The sequence below is a fragment of the Heptranchias perlo genome, unplaced genomic scaffold, assembly GCF_035084215.1.
Source record: "Heptranchias perlo isolate sHepPer1 unplaced genomic scaffold, sHepPer1.hap1 HAP1_SCAFFOLD_53, whole genome shotgun sequence".
NCBI classification, from domain to species: domain Eukaryota; kingdom Metazoa; phylum Chordata; class Chondrichthyes; order Hexanchiformes; family Hexanchidae; genus Heptranchias; species Heptranchias perlo.
In genome coordinates, this window is record NW_027139548.1 from 7,744,902 (window position 1) to 7,760,470 (window position 15,569).

Genomic DNA, 15,569 nt, shown 5'->3' on the forward strand with positions numbered 1-15,569 from the left:
GTTTCGGGTAGTGGCCAAGCCATCAAATACATTCTTCTCATTGTTCAGTATAAGGAAGAGAGATATCCAAGAGAAAGATATCAATTAACCATCTTAACTACACGTTCCTGTCTTTCACTACATTGTGTATTGATTGCAGATTGATATCTAGTGGCGAGTCGTGTCCAGGTGTTATAAGAAATGAATGGGACGGTACAGGATAGATAGAAGCAGAATGTTCCCATCACGTGAGGGATCAAGAACCAACAGCCATAGGTAAAAGAATAAATTTAAGAGATTTAGAAATGAAGGTCGGAGAAACCCCTTTGTGAGGCTTCAGAATACACGGATGTGGAAATGACGACTATATTTCAGATTCAATTGGATGGATCGATAAATAACAATCGGTTGAAGGGAATTTCAGACAGCGCGGGCAAAGTGAATGGAACTATTTACTCGGGTGGAGAGTAAACGCCGACAAGGAATGTGCGTCGAATGGTCTGTTCCGAGGTTATAAAGTTCCAACAGTTTGGTGATCAGTTGAGACTTTAAGTAAATAACAGAGATGCCTGACGTCACATTGACGAGTCAAGTTCCTACTGTCTCCAACATTAGTCACTTATCAGGAGACAGGGACCCGTTCTATTGGGCAGGAGACAATGGGGAGCGGTGTCTGATGGGGGACCAGCGCCTGCAACATTCACACAAGATTACAGATTAATTACAAATAACCATGATTGTAACACCCTTCATTATTTCTATTCTAAAGGAAACGTTATTTATTAAATAAACTGGCTCGTCTCATTCCAATACCTGCGGTAACCTGCAGTTAACGCTGAAGCCACGCGTTCGACTCCACTTCTGAAACTCAATCATGACTGTTCGCTTTGAATCTTGAGCAGGAAGTGCACTGTTTTAGGAATAAGATTCTGTTCATCCTGGGAAAGCAGCAGACATCAAGCACAGGGTACACAATGGAGGAAATGTTTTCAGAGCACTTTTAATTTCGTTAGAGCGATCTATTTCCGCCATTCCACAACGGAACACGTGTTGTAATTGAGCTCCAGGTAGGACAGGAAGCTTTGGTTTGATTTTTCATTTTTTGACCATTGTTAGAATAAATGTCCATGGTGATTTCATCAGCTGTGTCAGCTCTTCCCTGAATTTAGTTTGGGTAGCTGCATAAATACACGTGTTTGTACAGGAACTCAAGTACATGAGCATGTAACCTGTTTCAGTGGCGATATAAGCAGGTGCAGCATAATCGCCGCGGTAATACACGGCGTTTGTCAGTTTGGTAGTTAAAAAACTAACACCAGCTGTCAGCCACAGTAGTATAAAACTGCCCGACACAGTGAACAGTGAGATGATGGATTTCAATCGGTTCTCCATCTCTGGATCGCTCTGATTCTCACTGTTGTGACTCCGGAGGCCCCTGCGGATTCGACTGGTTACTAAAATGCGTCTGACTGTCAAACAATTAAACAGTAATATCATAACAAAAGGAATCCATGTAACTAAAAGACTATCTGACCAGAAGAACGCTACACCTGCAGGCGATGAAAAAAAGTCCAGTCTGGGGCGGAAACCCCAGTGAACATTGTTAAATATTCGAGCAGGCGTATATGCAAACCAATACGGGAGATTCTCTAAATAGATCAGAACAGAGACCAATGTTATAAGCGCAGTCGCAGTTCTCACTGTGCAATATTTTGTTTGAAACTTCTGACAACATATGGATACAAATCGGTCAAATGTGAACGAGACTGTGAACCACACCGACATATCCAGGTTGTTACATTTCATGTATACAATGAACTTACAAACGGCAGTGTAGGACAGGAATGAATATGGAAAGAAATAACTGAAAATGTGATGCACTATTACATTGATGACCATGACCAGGAGATCTGCTGTTGCCATGGCCACCATATAGACAGAGATACATTTGGAAAGGCCGCAATTTCCTCTGGAGAGAATCAGGATTGTCACGAGGTTCGCTGTAAGAAAGAGGGACAGGAGGTAAGTAACGAGGATACTCAGATAAATCTCAAAGCATATTGTGGGGAAATGTTCCGATGTGTTCCTGCTCAGGCTTATACACATGGATTGTTTTTTATTGGTAGAGGCGAACGTTGATGACGTCTTGTTTAAAGGAAAGAAAAGTTTGAACAATCAATACAGAGAGAATAAAAATCCGCCGTCCATCCAGCACACTTCAGTCAGACGTCGTCAAGAATTAAATATAATTTCACAACAATTACTGGAAAGATATGAATTCAAATAAAACATTCAGCTGAGACAAAAGCTTCGATTAAGTCGATACGATTAAGTCGATATCCGATTTACAATCGCCCCGAGAGAGCTGTTCGGTAACAAAGCAGAAGCTGGTGGAACCGCGAATGTTCTTTGCAGCCGAGGCGAGGGAGCAAAGCTCTTGGCGACAATTGTTTCTCAAATTATCTTTCAAAGGCCCCTGTTGGGTGGACGTGGCTGCAGAACGAGGAATTATGTACTGAAAGTCGAAAGGGAACAGCGGTGCAAATAAGATGATGAACCTGGACACTAAGAAATGCATCCTTTGTTGAATTATGTATTGTTGGAGGGGCCGGAGAATCAGCCTCGCCCTCCCTCAGTCTATGGAAGACAGTTGATCACTCGGTGCCCACGATCTAATAACCAGAAAAGCGCAGTGAGGAATGTTAGGATTCCCGCTGATATTCATCAACATATCCCGGTGGATAAGTGACTCTGCAATGAGGATATTCTCGGAATCTCTTACATAATCATTAACAGTCAGATTGTAATCAATTAAGAAACAACAGGTTATAATGACTTACCAGGAAAACCAATGGCTGCGAGAACACTGTAGTAGATGTCCTTAATTTGTAGCATTGTTGGCTTTTCCATTTTTGTGAAGAATGCGTGATGTCTGTCCGGCTTTACGGTTACAATTGGAGTGTATCTGAGATCCGTAAATACTCCCCCTTTATAGAACAATCGGTGCCCCGGTGAGAAAATCAGGTTACACAATAACTAGCGTTAGTTTCAATCACTTAACAAACAAGGCACGAGTTTCCTCTTCACTGCGCACGGGGCACCAAAGGGGAAATTGTTCAGTTCAATGCCTGATACTTGTTCCATTTCAAAAAGTCAACGCTCTGCGCAACCTCTGTCATCTCTGAAGGTGAACGTCCCTCCCAGACACTGTGTTCGGTTCTTCGGGCCTCGTATTAATTCGGTGAAATCTTCATGTATCCATTACATAATTGAAATTTATTTTGTATTGTGATGATGACGCGGCTCTAACATTATAGGAGGTGACAGCAATCTCACATTAGTTATGGTGATCCTAACCTAACAATACTGGTGGTGACCCTTCTCTAACATTACTGGTAGTGTCCCTAATCTCACATTACTGGTGGTGATCCTACTCTAACATTAATGGGGGTGGTCCTAGACTAACATTACTAGTGGTGACTCTACTCTAACATTACTGGTAGCGACCCTATTGCAGGATTACTGGTGGTGACCCTCCGCTAACATTACTGGTGGTGACGCTCCTCTAACATTACTGGTGGTTATCCGACTGTAACATTACTAGTGGTGATCCTACTGTAACATTACTCGTGCTGATCCTACTCGAACAATACTGGTTGTGACAGTACTCTAACATTACTGGTGGCGAACCTATTGTAGCATTACTGGTGGTGACCCTCCTCTAACTTTACTGGGAGTGACCCTACCCTAACATTAATGTTGGTGACCCTATTATAATATATGAATATATGAATTAAGAGCAGAAGTATGCCATTCGCCCCCTCGAGCCTGCTCTGCGATTTGATAAAATCATGGCTGATCGGATTGTGATCTCAACCCTACTTTCCCGCCTACCTAGTATAGCCTTTGACTCCCTTGTTAATCAGGATCTATTTATCTCAGCCTTAAAAATACTCAATGACCTGCCTCCACCGCTCAGTGGGGAAGGGAGTTCCACAGACTCACGACCCTCTGAGAACAAAATTCTCCTCATCTCCGTTTTAAACTGTGGCCCCAATTCTAGAATCTCCAACAAGGGGAAAAATCCCCTCAACAGCTATCCCTTCTAGTCATCGCAGGATCTCAGATATTTCAATAAAATCGCCTCCATTTCTTCTGAACTCCAGTGTATACAGGGCCAATTTGTCCAAACTTTCCTCATAAGAAAATCCCCTCATCCCAGGACTCATTCGACTAAACCTTCTCTGAACCGCCTCTAAAGCAATGATGCCCTTTCTTAAATAAGGAGACCGAAACTGCAAACAGTATTCTGGATGTTTTCTCACCAATACCAGGTGCAACTGTAGCAAAAGATCTCTACTTTTATAATCCATTCCCCTTGCAAAGAATGACAACATTCCATGTGCCTTCCTAATCACTTGCTGTACCTTGTGATTCATGTACTTGGACACCAAATACCTTTGTACCTCAGAGTTCTTCAATCTATCTCCATTTAAATTATATCCCGCTTTTCTATTCTTCCTTCCAAAGTGGACAAGTTGAAATATCCCACATTATTCTCCATCTGCCAATTTTTTGCCCCCTCACTGAACCTATCTATATCCCTTTGCAGACTCCTTATGTCCTCTTCACAACTTACTTTCCTACCTACCTTTGTGTCATGTGCAAATTTACCAACCATACATTCGGTCCCTTCATCCAAGTCATTGATATAGAATGTAAATAGTTGAGGGCCAAGCATTGATTCCTGTGGCACTCCACTCGTTACATCTTGCCAACCTGAACATGACCCATTTATGCCTACTCTGCATATCCTGTGAGGTAACTTATCCTTTATCCATGCTAATATGTGACCCCCGACACCATGAGCTCTTATTTTGTGCAGAAGCCTTTACTGTGGCACCTTGTCAAAAACCTTCTGTAAATCCAAGTACACCACATCCACAGGATCCCCTTTATCCAAGTTGCTCGTTACTTCCTCAAAGAACTCTAATAAATCAGACAAGTATGATTTCCCTTTGACAAAGCCTTGTTGACTCTGCCTGATTACATTGAGATTTTCAAAGCACCCACCTATAACCTCCTGAAGAATAGATTCGAGTATTTTCGTAGTGACAGATGTTGAGCTCACAGGCCTGCAGCTCCCTACTTTAAGTCTCCCTCCTTTCTGGAATAAAACATTCGTGCTGGAGTCTCTTCTCTAACATTACTGGCGGTGACAGTACTATAATAATACTGGTCGAGTCTCTACTCTAACTTTGCTGGCGGTGATACTACTCTAACATTACTGCTGGTGACTCTACTCTTACATTACTGGTGGTTTTCCTACTGTAACATTACTGGTGGAGACCGTCCTTTAACATTACTGCTGGTGTCTCTACTCTAACACTACTGGTGGTGATACTACTCTAATATTACTGGTGGTGAAACTACTTTAACATTGCTGCTGATGATCCTACTGTAACATTACTGGTGGTGACCCCACTCTAACATGACTGGTGGTAACCCTCCTTTAACATTACTGCTGTTGACTCTAATTTAAAATTAATGTTGTTGATCCTATCTAACATTAGTGGTTGTGACTCTACCATAACATTACAGGTGGTGATCGTCCTCTAAAATTACCGGTGATGATGATACTCTAACATTACTGGTTGTGACCGAGTTTAACATTACTGGTAATGACTCAACTGCAACATTACCATTGGCGGCGCAATCTAACATTATTGGTGGTGACTCTCCTCAAACATTAATGGTGGTGTCTCTACGCAAACATTACAGGTGGTAACCCTTTTCTTGCATTAATTGCAGTGACTCTACTCTAACTTGACTGGTGGTGACCCAACTCGAACATTACTGCAGCTGACTCTACCACAACATTACTGGTGGTGTCTCGACTCCATCATTATTGGTGATGTCCAGACTCTATCATTAAAGGTGTTGACCCTACGCTCACATTACTGGTGGCGACCAAACACTAACATTACTGGCCGTAACCCTAAGTTAATATTAATGATGGCGACATTACGATAAGATTACTGCTGTTGTCACAATACCAACATTATTGGTGGTGACCCTACACTATCTTAACCTATCATTACTGATGGTGACCCTACTCTAATATTACTGGACGTTATTCTGCACTAACATTAATGGTGGTGACCTTACTCTAACATTACTGATGATGACACTACTCTATAATTATTTGTGGTGACCCTAATCTAACGTTACTGATGGTGCCCCTTCTTTATTGTTACTGGTGTTGACTTTACTCTAACATTACTCGTGATGAACCCACACTATCATACTTGTGGTGAGGATACCTTAACATTACTGGTGGTGATCCTACTCTAACATTACTGGCGGTGATCATACTCTAACATTACTGGTGGTGATCCTACTCTAACATTACTGGTGGTGACCCTACTCTAACATTACTGGTGGTGACCCTACTCTAACATTACTGGTATTGATCCTACTCTAACATTACTGGTGGTGACCCTACTCTAACATTAATGGTGGTGATCATACTCTAACATTACTGGTGGTGATCCTACTCTAACATTACTGTTTATGACGTCGGGAGTCTAATCTAAAAAATCAAATGTTACCTCCAACATTATTGAGGGCGATCCTACTCTATCATTAATGGTGTTTACCGTATTTTGATATTACTGGTGGTGACCCGACTCTAACACTACTGGTGACGATCCTATCCTAACATTACAGGTGGTGACCCTATTCTAACATTACTGGTGGTGACACTACTCCAATATTACTGGTGGTGACCATAAATTAACATTGCCGGTGGTGATCATACTGTAACATTACTGGTGATGATGCAGCTCTAACATTACTGGTGGTGATCCTACCCTAGCATTATAGGTGGTGACCCTACTCTAACATTAATGGTGGTGACACTACTCTAATATTACTGGTGGTGACCCTACATTAACATTGCTGTTGGTGACCCTACTGCAACATTACTGGTGATGATGCGACTCTATCATTACTACTGATGACTCGGGTCGAAAGTGACTGGTGGTGACCCTACTATAACATTAATGGTGGTGACCCTACTCTAACATTATTGTTGGTGATCCTGCGCTAAAATGACTGGTGGTTACCCTTCTCTAACGATACTGATGGTGACCCTACTCTAGCATTATTCCTGGTGACCCTACAATAACATTACTGTTTATGACGTAGTGAGTCTAATCTAACAATACAAATGTTGCCTCTCACATTATGGATTGGCGATGTTACTATAACATTACTGATGGTGACCCTATTCGAACATTATTGGTGGTGACCCTACTCTAACATTACTAGTGGTGAATCTACTCTAACATTACTAGTGGTGAATCTACTCTAACATTACTGGTGGTGAATCTACTCTAACATTACTGGTGGTGAATCTACTCTAACATTACTGATGGTGAATCGACCCTAACATTACTGGTGGTGACCCTACTCTAACATTACTGGTGGTGAATCTACTCTAACATTACTGATGGTGACCCTACTCTAACAATACTGGTGGTGAATCTACTCTAACATTACTGGTGGTGAATCTACTCTAACATTACTAGTGGTGACCCTACTCTAACATTACTGGTGGTGAATCTGCTCGAACATTACTGATGGTGAATGTACTCTAACATTACTGGTGGTGAATCTACTCTAACATTACTGGTGGTGAATGTACTCTAACATTACTGATGGTGACCCTACTCTAACAATACTGGTGGTGAACCTACTCTAACATTACTGGTTATAACTCTAGTATAACATTATTGCTAGCGAGTCCATTGTAACAATAAAAATATTGTCCATCCGCCAAAAGTACTGGTGATGACCCCACTCTATCATTACTGGTGGCGACCCAAATATAACATTAACGGCGGAGATTCTACAATATCATTACTGGTGGTGACCCAAATCTAACATTACTGATGGTGTCCCTACTCTAAGATTAGTGGTGGTGATTGCACTTTAATATTAGTGTTGGTCACCACTATTAATATTAGAATAGGATCACCATCAGTAATGTTAATTTAGTGTCACCAAAAGTAATGTTAGAGTAGGGACAACGCCTCTAATGTTCTAGTAGGGACGCCATTAGTATTCTAGAGTAGGTTCACCATTAGTAATGATAGACTAGGGTCACCATCAGTAATGTTAGTTTAGGTTCACCACAAGTAATATTAGAGTAGGTTCACCGCCAGCAATGTTAGATTAGGAGCATCACCATTTATATTAGAGTAGGGTCACGACCAATAATGTTAGAGTAGAGTCACCACCAGTAATGTTAGAGTAGGATCACCACCAGTAATGTTAGAGTAGGATCACCACCAGTAATGTTAGAGTAGGATCACCACCAGTAATGTTAGAGTAGGATCACCACCAGTAATGTTAGAGTAGGATCACCACCAGTAATGTTAGAGTAGGATCACCACCAGTAATGTTGGAGTAGGATCACCACCAGTAATGTTGGAGTAGGATCACCACCAGTAATGTTAGAGTAGTATCACCGCCAGTAATGTTGGAGTAGGATCACCACCAGTAATGTTGGAGTAGGATCACCACCAGTAATTTTAGAGTAGGGTCACCACCAGTAATGTTGGAGTAGGATCACCACCAGTAATTTTAGAGTAGGGTCACCACCAGTAATGTTGGAGTAGGATCACCACCAGTAATGTTGGAGTAGGATCACCACCAGTAATGTTGGAGTAGGATCACCACCAGTAATGTTGGAGTAGGATCACCACCAGTAATTTTGGAGTAGGATCACCACCAGTAATGTTAGAGTAGGATCACCACCAGTAATTTTAGAGTAGGGTCACCACCAGTCATGTTAGAGTAGGATTACCACCAGTAATGTTACAGCCGAATCGTCAACATTCAACACCAGAGTACAAAATATGTTTCATCCATGTAATGAGTGAGTCAAGACTTCGCAGTATTACTATGAGACCCACGACCCTAACACAGTGTCCGGGAGGATGTTTTCCTCGGGGTTCGCGGGCCATGCGCACACTACGTTCCGTCTGTGATTGTTTTCCGTTCATGAATTTTAATAGCAATAATTTCACGGACTGACCTGTGGAATTTCAGTTTCGGCGTCCCGGGCTCACTGGATTTGAAAATCGCGCTTTGTTTGTTACGTGACTGTAACTAACGCAAATGATTGCATAAACTGATTTTCTCACCGGGGCACCGATTGTTCTATAAAGGGGGAGTATTTATGGATCTCAGATACACTCCAATCGGAACCGTAAAGCTGGACAGAATTCACACATTCTTCTAAAAAATGGAAATGGCAACAATTCTTCACATAAAGGAGATTTACTACCCGCTTCTCGCATCCTTTGGTTTTCCCGGTAAGTCAATATAACCCGTTGTTTCACAGCTGTTCACTATTTCACTGTTAATGATTATGTAACAGATTCCGAGAATAGCCTCATTTCCACTTCTCCATCGGGATAAATTGGTTAATATCATTGGGAATTCTAGCAATCCGCGCCGCCGGTGAGGCGCTGCTCTGATCGGTAGATCGTGGGCAACGGGCGATCAACTTTCCTCCCTATACGAGGGAGGACGAGGCTGATCCCCGGCCCCACCATCAATACATAGATCACTATAGAATGTGTTGCTTGGTGTCTTTGTTAACCATATCATTTGTACCTTTGTTACCTGTGTATTTTAAATTGATAATTCCCCAGACTGCAGTCACCTCCACCAACAGGGGCCGTTGAAAGATAATTTGAGAACTGATTGCCGCTCAGGGACCTGCTCCCCTTTCCTCGACTGCAAAGAACCTTCGCGTTTCCACCAGTTACCGCTCTGTTACCGAGCAGTTTCCTGGGGCGATTATAAATAGAAAAAGGCCAGAGATTCGACCGAAATTGAATGTTATTTTCGCAGTTGATTTTTTAATTTGAATTCATATCTTTCCAGTAATTACTGTGAAATTATATTTAATTCTTGACGACGTCTGACTGAAGGCTGCTGGAAGGACGGCGGATTTTCACTCTCTATATTGAGTTTCAATTATTTATTTACTTTGAACAAAATGTCGTCAGCGCTCTCCTGTATAAATAAAATAATCCGTGTGTATAAACCTAAGTAGGATCACATCTAAATACTTTCCCCACAATGTGCTGTGAGATTTCTCTGACTGTCCACGTTATTTACCTCTTGTCCCTCTTTCTTACAGCGAACCTCGTGACAATCGTGATTCTCTCCAGAGGAAATTGCGGCCTTTCCAAATGTATCTCTGTCTACATGGTGACCATGGCAACAGCAGATCTCCTGGTCATTATCTTCAATGTAATCGTGTATTACATTTTCAGTTATTACTTTCCACATTCATTCCTGTCCTACACTGCCGTTTGTAAGTTAATTCTGTGCATGAATCCCGCTACCCTGGATATGTCGGTGTGGTTCACAGTCTCGTTCATATTTGACCGATTTGTATCTATATGTTGTCAGATGTTTGAAACAAAGTATTGCACAGTGAGAACTGCGGCTGCGGTTATCACAACGATCTCTGTCCTGATCTGTTCGGAGAACATCCCCTTTTGGTTTGCATGTGAACCTGACCGAGGAATTAACAGTGTTCACTGTGGTTGCCACAACAGACTGGACTCTTTTCATCACCTGCAGGTGCAGCGTACTCATGGTTAGAAAGTGTTCTGGTTGCATGGCTTCCTTTTGCTTTGATATTACTGTTCAATTGTTGGACAGTCATGTGTAATTTAGTGGCCAGTCGAGCCCACAGGGGACTCCGGGGTCGTGGCAGTGAGAATCAGAGCGATTCAGAGATGAAGAACCGAAGGAAATCCATCATTTTACTGTTCACTGTATCGGGCAGTTTTATACTATTGTGGCTGACAGCGATCGTTAGTTTTTTAACTACCAGTCTGACAAACACCGTGCATTACCGCGGCGATTATGCAGCTCCTGCCTATATCGCCACTGAAACCGGATTTATGCTCATGTATTTGAGTTCCTGTACAAACACGTGCATTTATGCAGCTGCCCAAACTAAATTCAGGGAAGAGCTGAAGCAGATGATGAAATCTCCATGGACAATTATTCTGATATTTGTTAAACAAATCAAAAAAACTATACCAAAGCTTCCTGTCTTAATGAGAACTCAAATACTTCCGGGTACCAACTTTGACTGGCCGTCTTACTGTCAGGACGAAAATGGATTGTCCTTGTGAAAACTAACAGGTATCAGAAAACATCACCTCCATTTTTGTCCTGTGTTTTATGTCGGCTGCTTTCCCAGGGTGAACAGAATCGTTTCCTGCTAAAACAGCGCGCATCCCGATCAAGATTCAAAGAAAACATTCATGATTGAGCTTCACTCGTGGAGTAGAACATGAGGCGTCAGCGGTAACTGGTTCACAGGTCACCGCAGGTACTGGAATGAGACGCCCAATTTAATTAATAGATAAAGTTTCCTTTCGTGTAGAAATAATGACGGGTGTTACAATCGTGGTTATTTGTAATTCTTCTGTAATCTTCGTGAGAATATGCAGGCAAAATGACATGGTAACTACACTTCAAAGGTGTTTTATTGGATGAAAAGCGCCTTTGGACGTCTTGAGGTCGTTAAAGGCGCTATATAAATGCAAGTTCCTCTTTTCTTGCTTTTCAACCAGTTCTTGTAGGCGTTTACGCACCAACCGAGCAAATCAAACAACTAACAGGAGGAGCAGGATCTGTTAACATCCCCATCCTCAATGATGGCAGAGTCCAGTACGTGAGTGCAAAAGACAAGGCTGAAGCGTTTGCAACCATCTTCAGCCAGAAGTGCCGAGTGGATGATCCATCTCGGCCTCCTCCCGATATCCCCACCATTCGAAGGATATCAAGAAACGGCTGAGTGCACTGGATACAGCAAAGGCTATGGGTCCCGATAACATCCCAGCTGTAGTGCTGAGAACATGTGCTCCAGAATTAGCCGCACCTCCAGCCAAACTGTCGTTCAGAGACAACACTGGCGTCCAACCGACAATGTGGAAAATTGCTGAGGTATGTCCTGTCCAGAAAGAAGCAGGACAAATCCAATCTGGCCAATTAACCCCCCCCCCCCCACCACCCCGCACCACCCCGCCCCCGGCCAGTTTATTCTCAAACATTAGCAAAGTGATGGAAGGTGTCGTCGACAGTGCTATCAAGCGGCACTTATTCACCAATAACCTGCTCACCGATGCTCAGATTGGGTTCCGCCAGGACCACTCGGGTCCAGACCTCATTACAGCCTTGGACTAAACATGGGCAAAAGAGCTGAATTCCAGAGGTGAGGTGAGAGTGACTGCCCTTGACATCAAGGCAGCATTTGACCGAGTGTGGCACCAAGGAGCCCCAGCAAAATTGAAGTTATTGGGAATCAGGGGGAAAACTCTCCAGTGGCTGGAGTCATACCTCGTACAAAGGAAGTTGGTAGTTGTTGTTGGAGGTCAACAATCTCAGCCCCGGGACATTGCTGCAGGAGTTTCTCAGGGCAGTGTCTGAGGCCCAACCATCTTCAGCTGCTTAATCAATGATATTCCATCTCTGATAAGGTCAGAAATGGGGATGTTCGTTGATGATTGCAGAGTGTTCAGTTGCATTCGCAACACCTCAGATAATGAAGCAGTCCGTGTCCGCATGCAACAAGGCCTGGATAACATCCAGGTTTGGGCCGATAATTGGCAAGTAACATTCACGCCAGACAAGTGCCAGATAATGACCCTCTCCAACAAGAGAGAGTCTAACCACTTCCCCTCGACCGAACAGCATCGTGGGAGAAGCGTAAACGGCATTACCATCGCCGAATCCCCCACCGTCAACATCCTGAGGGTCACCATTGACCATAAACTGAACTGGACCAGCCACATAAATACTGTGGCCACAAGAGCAGCTCAGAAGCTATACATTCTGTGGGGAGTGAGTCAACTCCTGACACACGAAAGCCTTTCCACCATCTTCAAGACACAAGTCAGGAGTGTGATGGAATACTCTCCACTTGCCTGGATGAGTGCAGCTCCCACAATACTCAAGAAGCTCAATACTATCCAGGACAAAGCAGCCCGCTTGATTGGCACCCCATCCACCACCCTAAACATTCACTCCCTTCACCACCGGCGCACAGTGGCTGCAGTGTGTACCATCCACAGGATGCACTGCAGCAACTCGCCAAGGCTTCTTCGACAGCACCTCCAACACCCATGACCTCTACCACCTGGAAGGCCAAGGGAAACAGGCACATGGGAACAACACCACCTGCACGTTCCCCTCCAAGTCACACACCATCCCGTCTTGGAAATATATCGCCGTTCATTTATCGTCCCTGGGTCAAAACCCTGGAACTCCCGACCGAACAGCATCGTGGGAGAGCCTTCACCACACGTCCTGCAGCGGTTCAAGAAGGTGGCTCACCACCACCTTCTCAAGGGGCAATTTGGGATGTCCAGAGACGCCCGCATCCCATGAACGAATGAAAAGAAAATAAATAAAATTTCCAATTACTTTATCTGCCCGGGGTCTCAATATTCCTTCAACCGATTTTCGTCATCCATCTATCCAATTTTATCTTGAATATTGATATAGAAACATTGCAACATAGAAAATAGGATCAGGATTAGACCATTCGGCCCTTTGAGCCTGCTCCGCCATTCAATATGATCATGGTCGATCCTCTATCTGAATACCATATTCCCACTCTCTGCCCTTACCGCTTGATGCCTTTTGTGTCTAGAATTCTATCTAACTCCTTCTTAAATATATTTCAGTGACTTGGCCTCCACAGCATTCTGTTGTAGATAATTCCAGAGGTTCACCACATTCTGAGTGAAGAAATGTATCCACATCTCAGTCCGAAATGTCCTAACCCGTATCCTGAGATCTGACCCCTCATTCTGAACCACACAGCCAAGGGAAGCACCGTCACTACATCCAGTCTGTACAGCCCTTTCAGAATTTTATATGTTTCAATGAGATCACATCTCATTCTTATAAACTTTAGTGAATACAGGCCTAGTCGACCCAATCTCTCCTCATACGACAGTCCTGCCTTCCCAGGAATCGGTCTGATGAACCTTCGCTGCACTGACTTTATGGCAAATATATCCTTTCTTAGGTCAGGAGACCAAAACCGTGCACAATACTCCGGGTGTGGTCTCACCAACGCCCTATATAACTGCAGAAGATATCCTTGCTCCTTCACTGAAATACTCTTGCAATGAAGGCAAACATACCATTTGCCTTCCTAACTGCTTGCGACACTTGCATGTTTGTTTTCAGTGACTGGTGTTTATGGACACCCAGGTCCTTTGTACAGCAACATTTCTCAATCTATCAGCATTTAAATAATATTCTGCCTTTCTGTTTTCCCTTCCTAAATGGATAAGTTCACATTTATCCATATTGTATTGCCTCTGCCGTGTATTTGCCAACTCATTTGAATTCTAATCCTTAAATTCCAAGATACACAAATCTCCACTGAAAGGAGTTTCTCCCACCCTCACTTCTAAACCTCTTACATTTATTCTTTTATCTATGGCCGTTACATTTTGATCCCTCAACGAATGGAAGCTTTCTGCTTGTATCTATCCTGTCCCGTCATATCTTATCTTAAATCACCTGGGCAGCACTCGCCAAAATATATCAATCTGGTATCAATACACAATCTAGTGAAAGTTAGGAAAGTGTAGTTAAGATAGTTAATTGATACCTTTCTCTTGGAGATGGAGGTGTATTTGCTTATATTGAACAATGAGATGAATGTATTGGATGGCTTGGCCAACACACGAAACATCGGGACCGTGCAGGGAGAGATTCTAATCAAACACCTCCAGACCCCCGATCTATTGAGACAGAGCCAGAAACGGCAGGAATGGCTTGTATCGGTTGTCTCGTGTTGCATGAGCTTGGGATATCGCTGTGTTCACAGAAATGATGAGTTGTGCATGAAGAAACCACCAAGCGAGATGCATGATGAAGATGGACTTAAGAACAGGTCCAAGACATGGTTAGTCACGGTGACAACACCACTACATGAAATGGTTAATGTGGGTCTAGAGAGTGAGAACATATGGAAAAACAATGGGTAGAGATTTGCGCAATAAATAGATGGAGACAGATTTATGGTGCTGTTGAGATATTCTTCAGTGTTGATCCTAAACACTCGAATGTGAATAATGGAGGGACTGTAAGGAAAGGCCAATCAGACTGTCCTGAAACTGTTAATCATACACTGCATTGGTTTCTCCTTATATTGCAGTAATATTTACCTTTAACCTTTGCCTGTTAAGCAGGGAAGTGAAAGGCAATTTATAGTCCCATTGGGCTGTTGGACCAGAGCTGACCCTGCAGCAATGGTTAGTTTCAGGGTGAAGTAATAAGAAACTTCATTAGAGACGGACCATTACATATTAATTCATAAATTTCACAGCAATTGAATCATATGATAACAGTGTGGAAAGCTGTTAGTTCTGCAAAGGGAAATATCTGGACATACATCATCATTTGTAATTGGTACAAATGATAAAGAAACAAAGACAGATTTACAATTAAAGGATTTACCTTGTAAC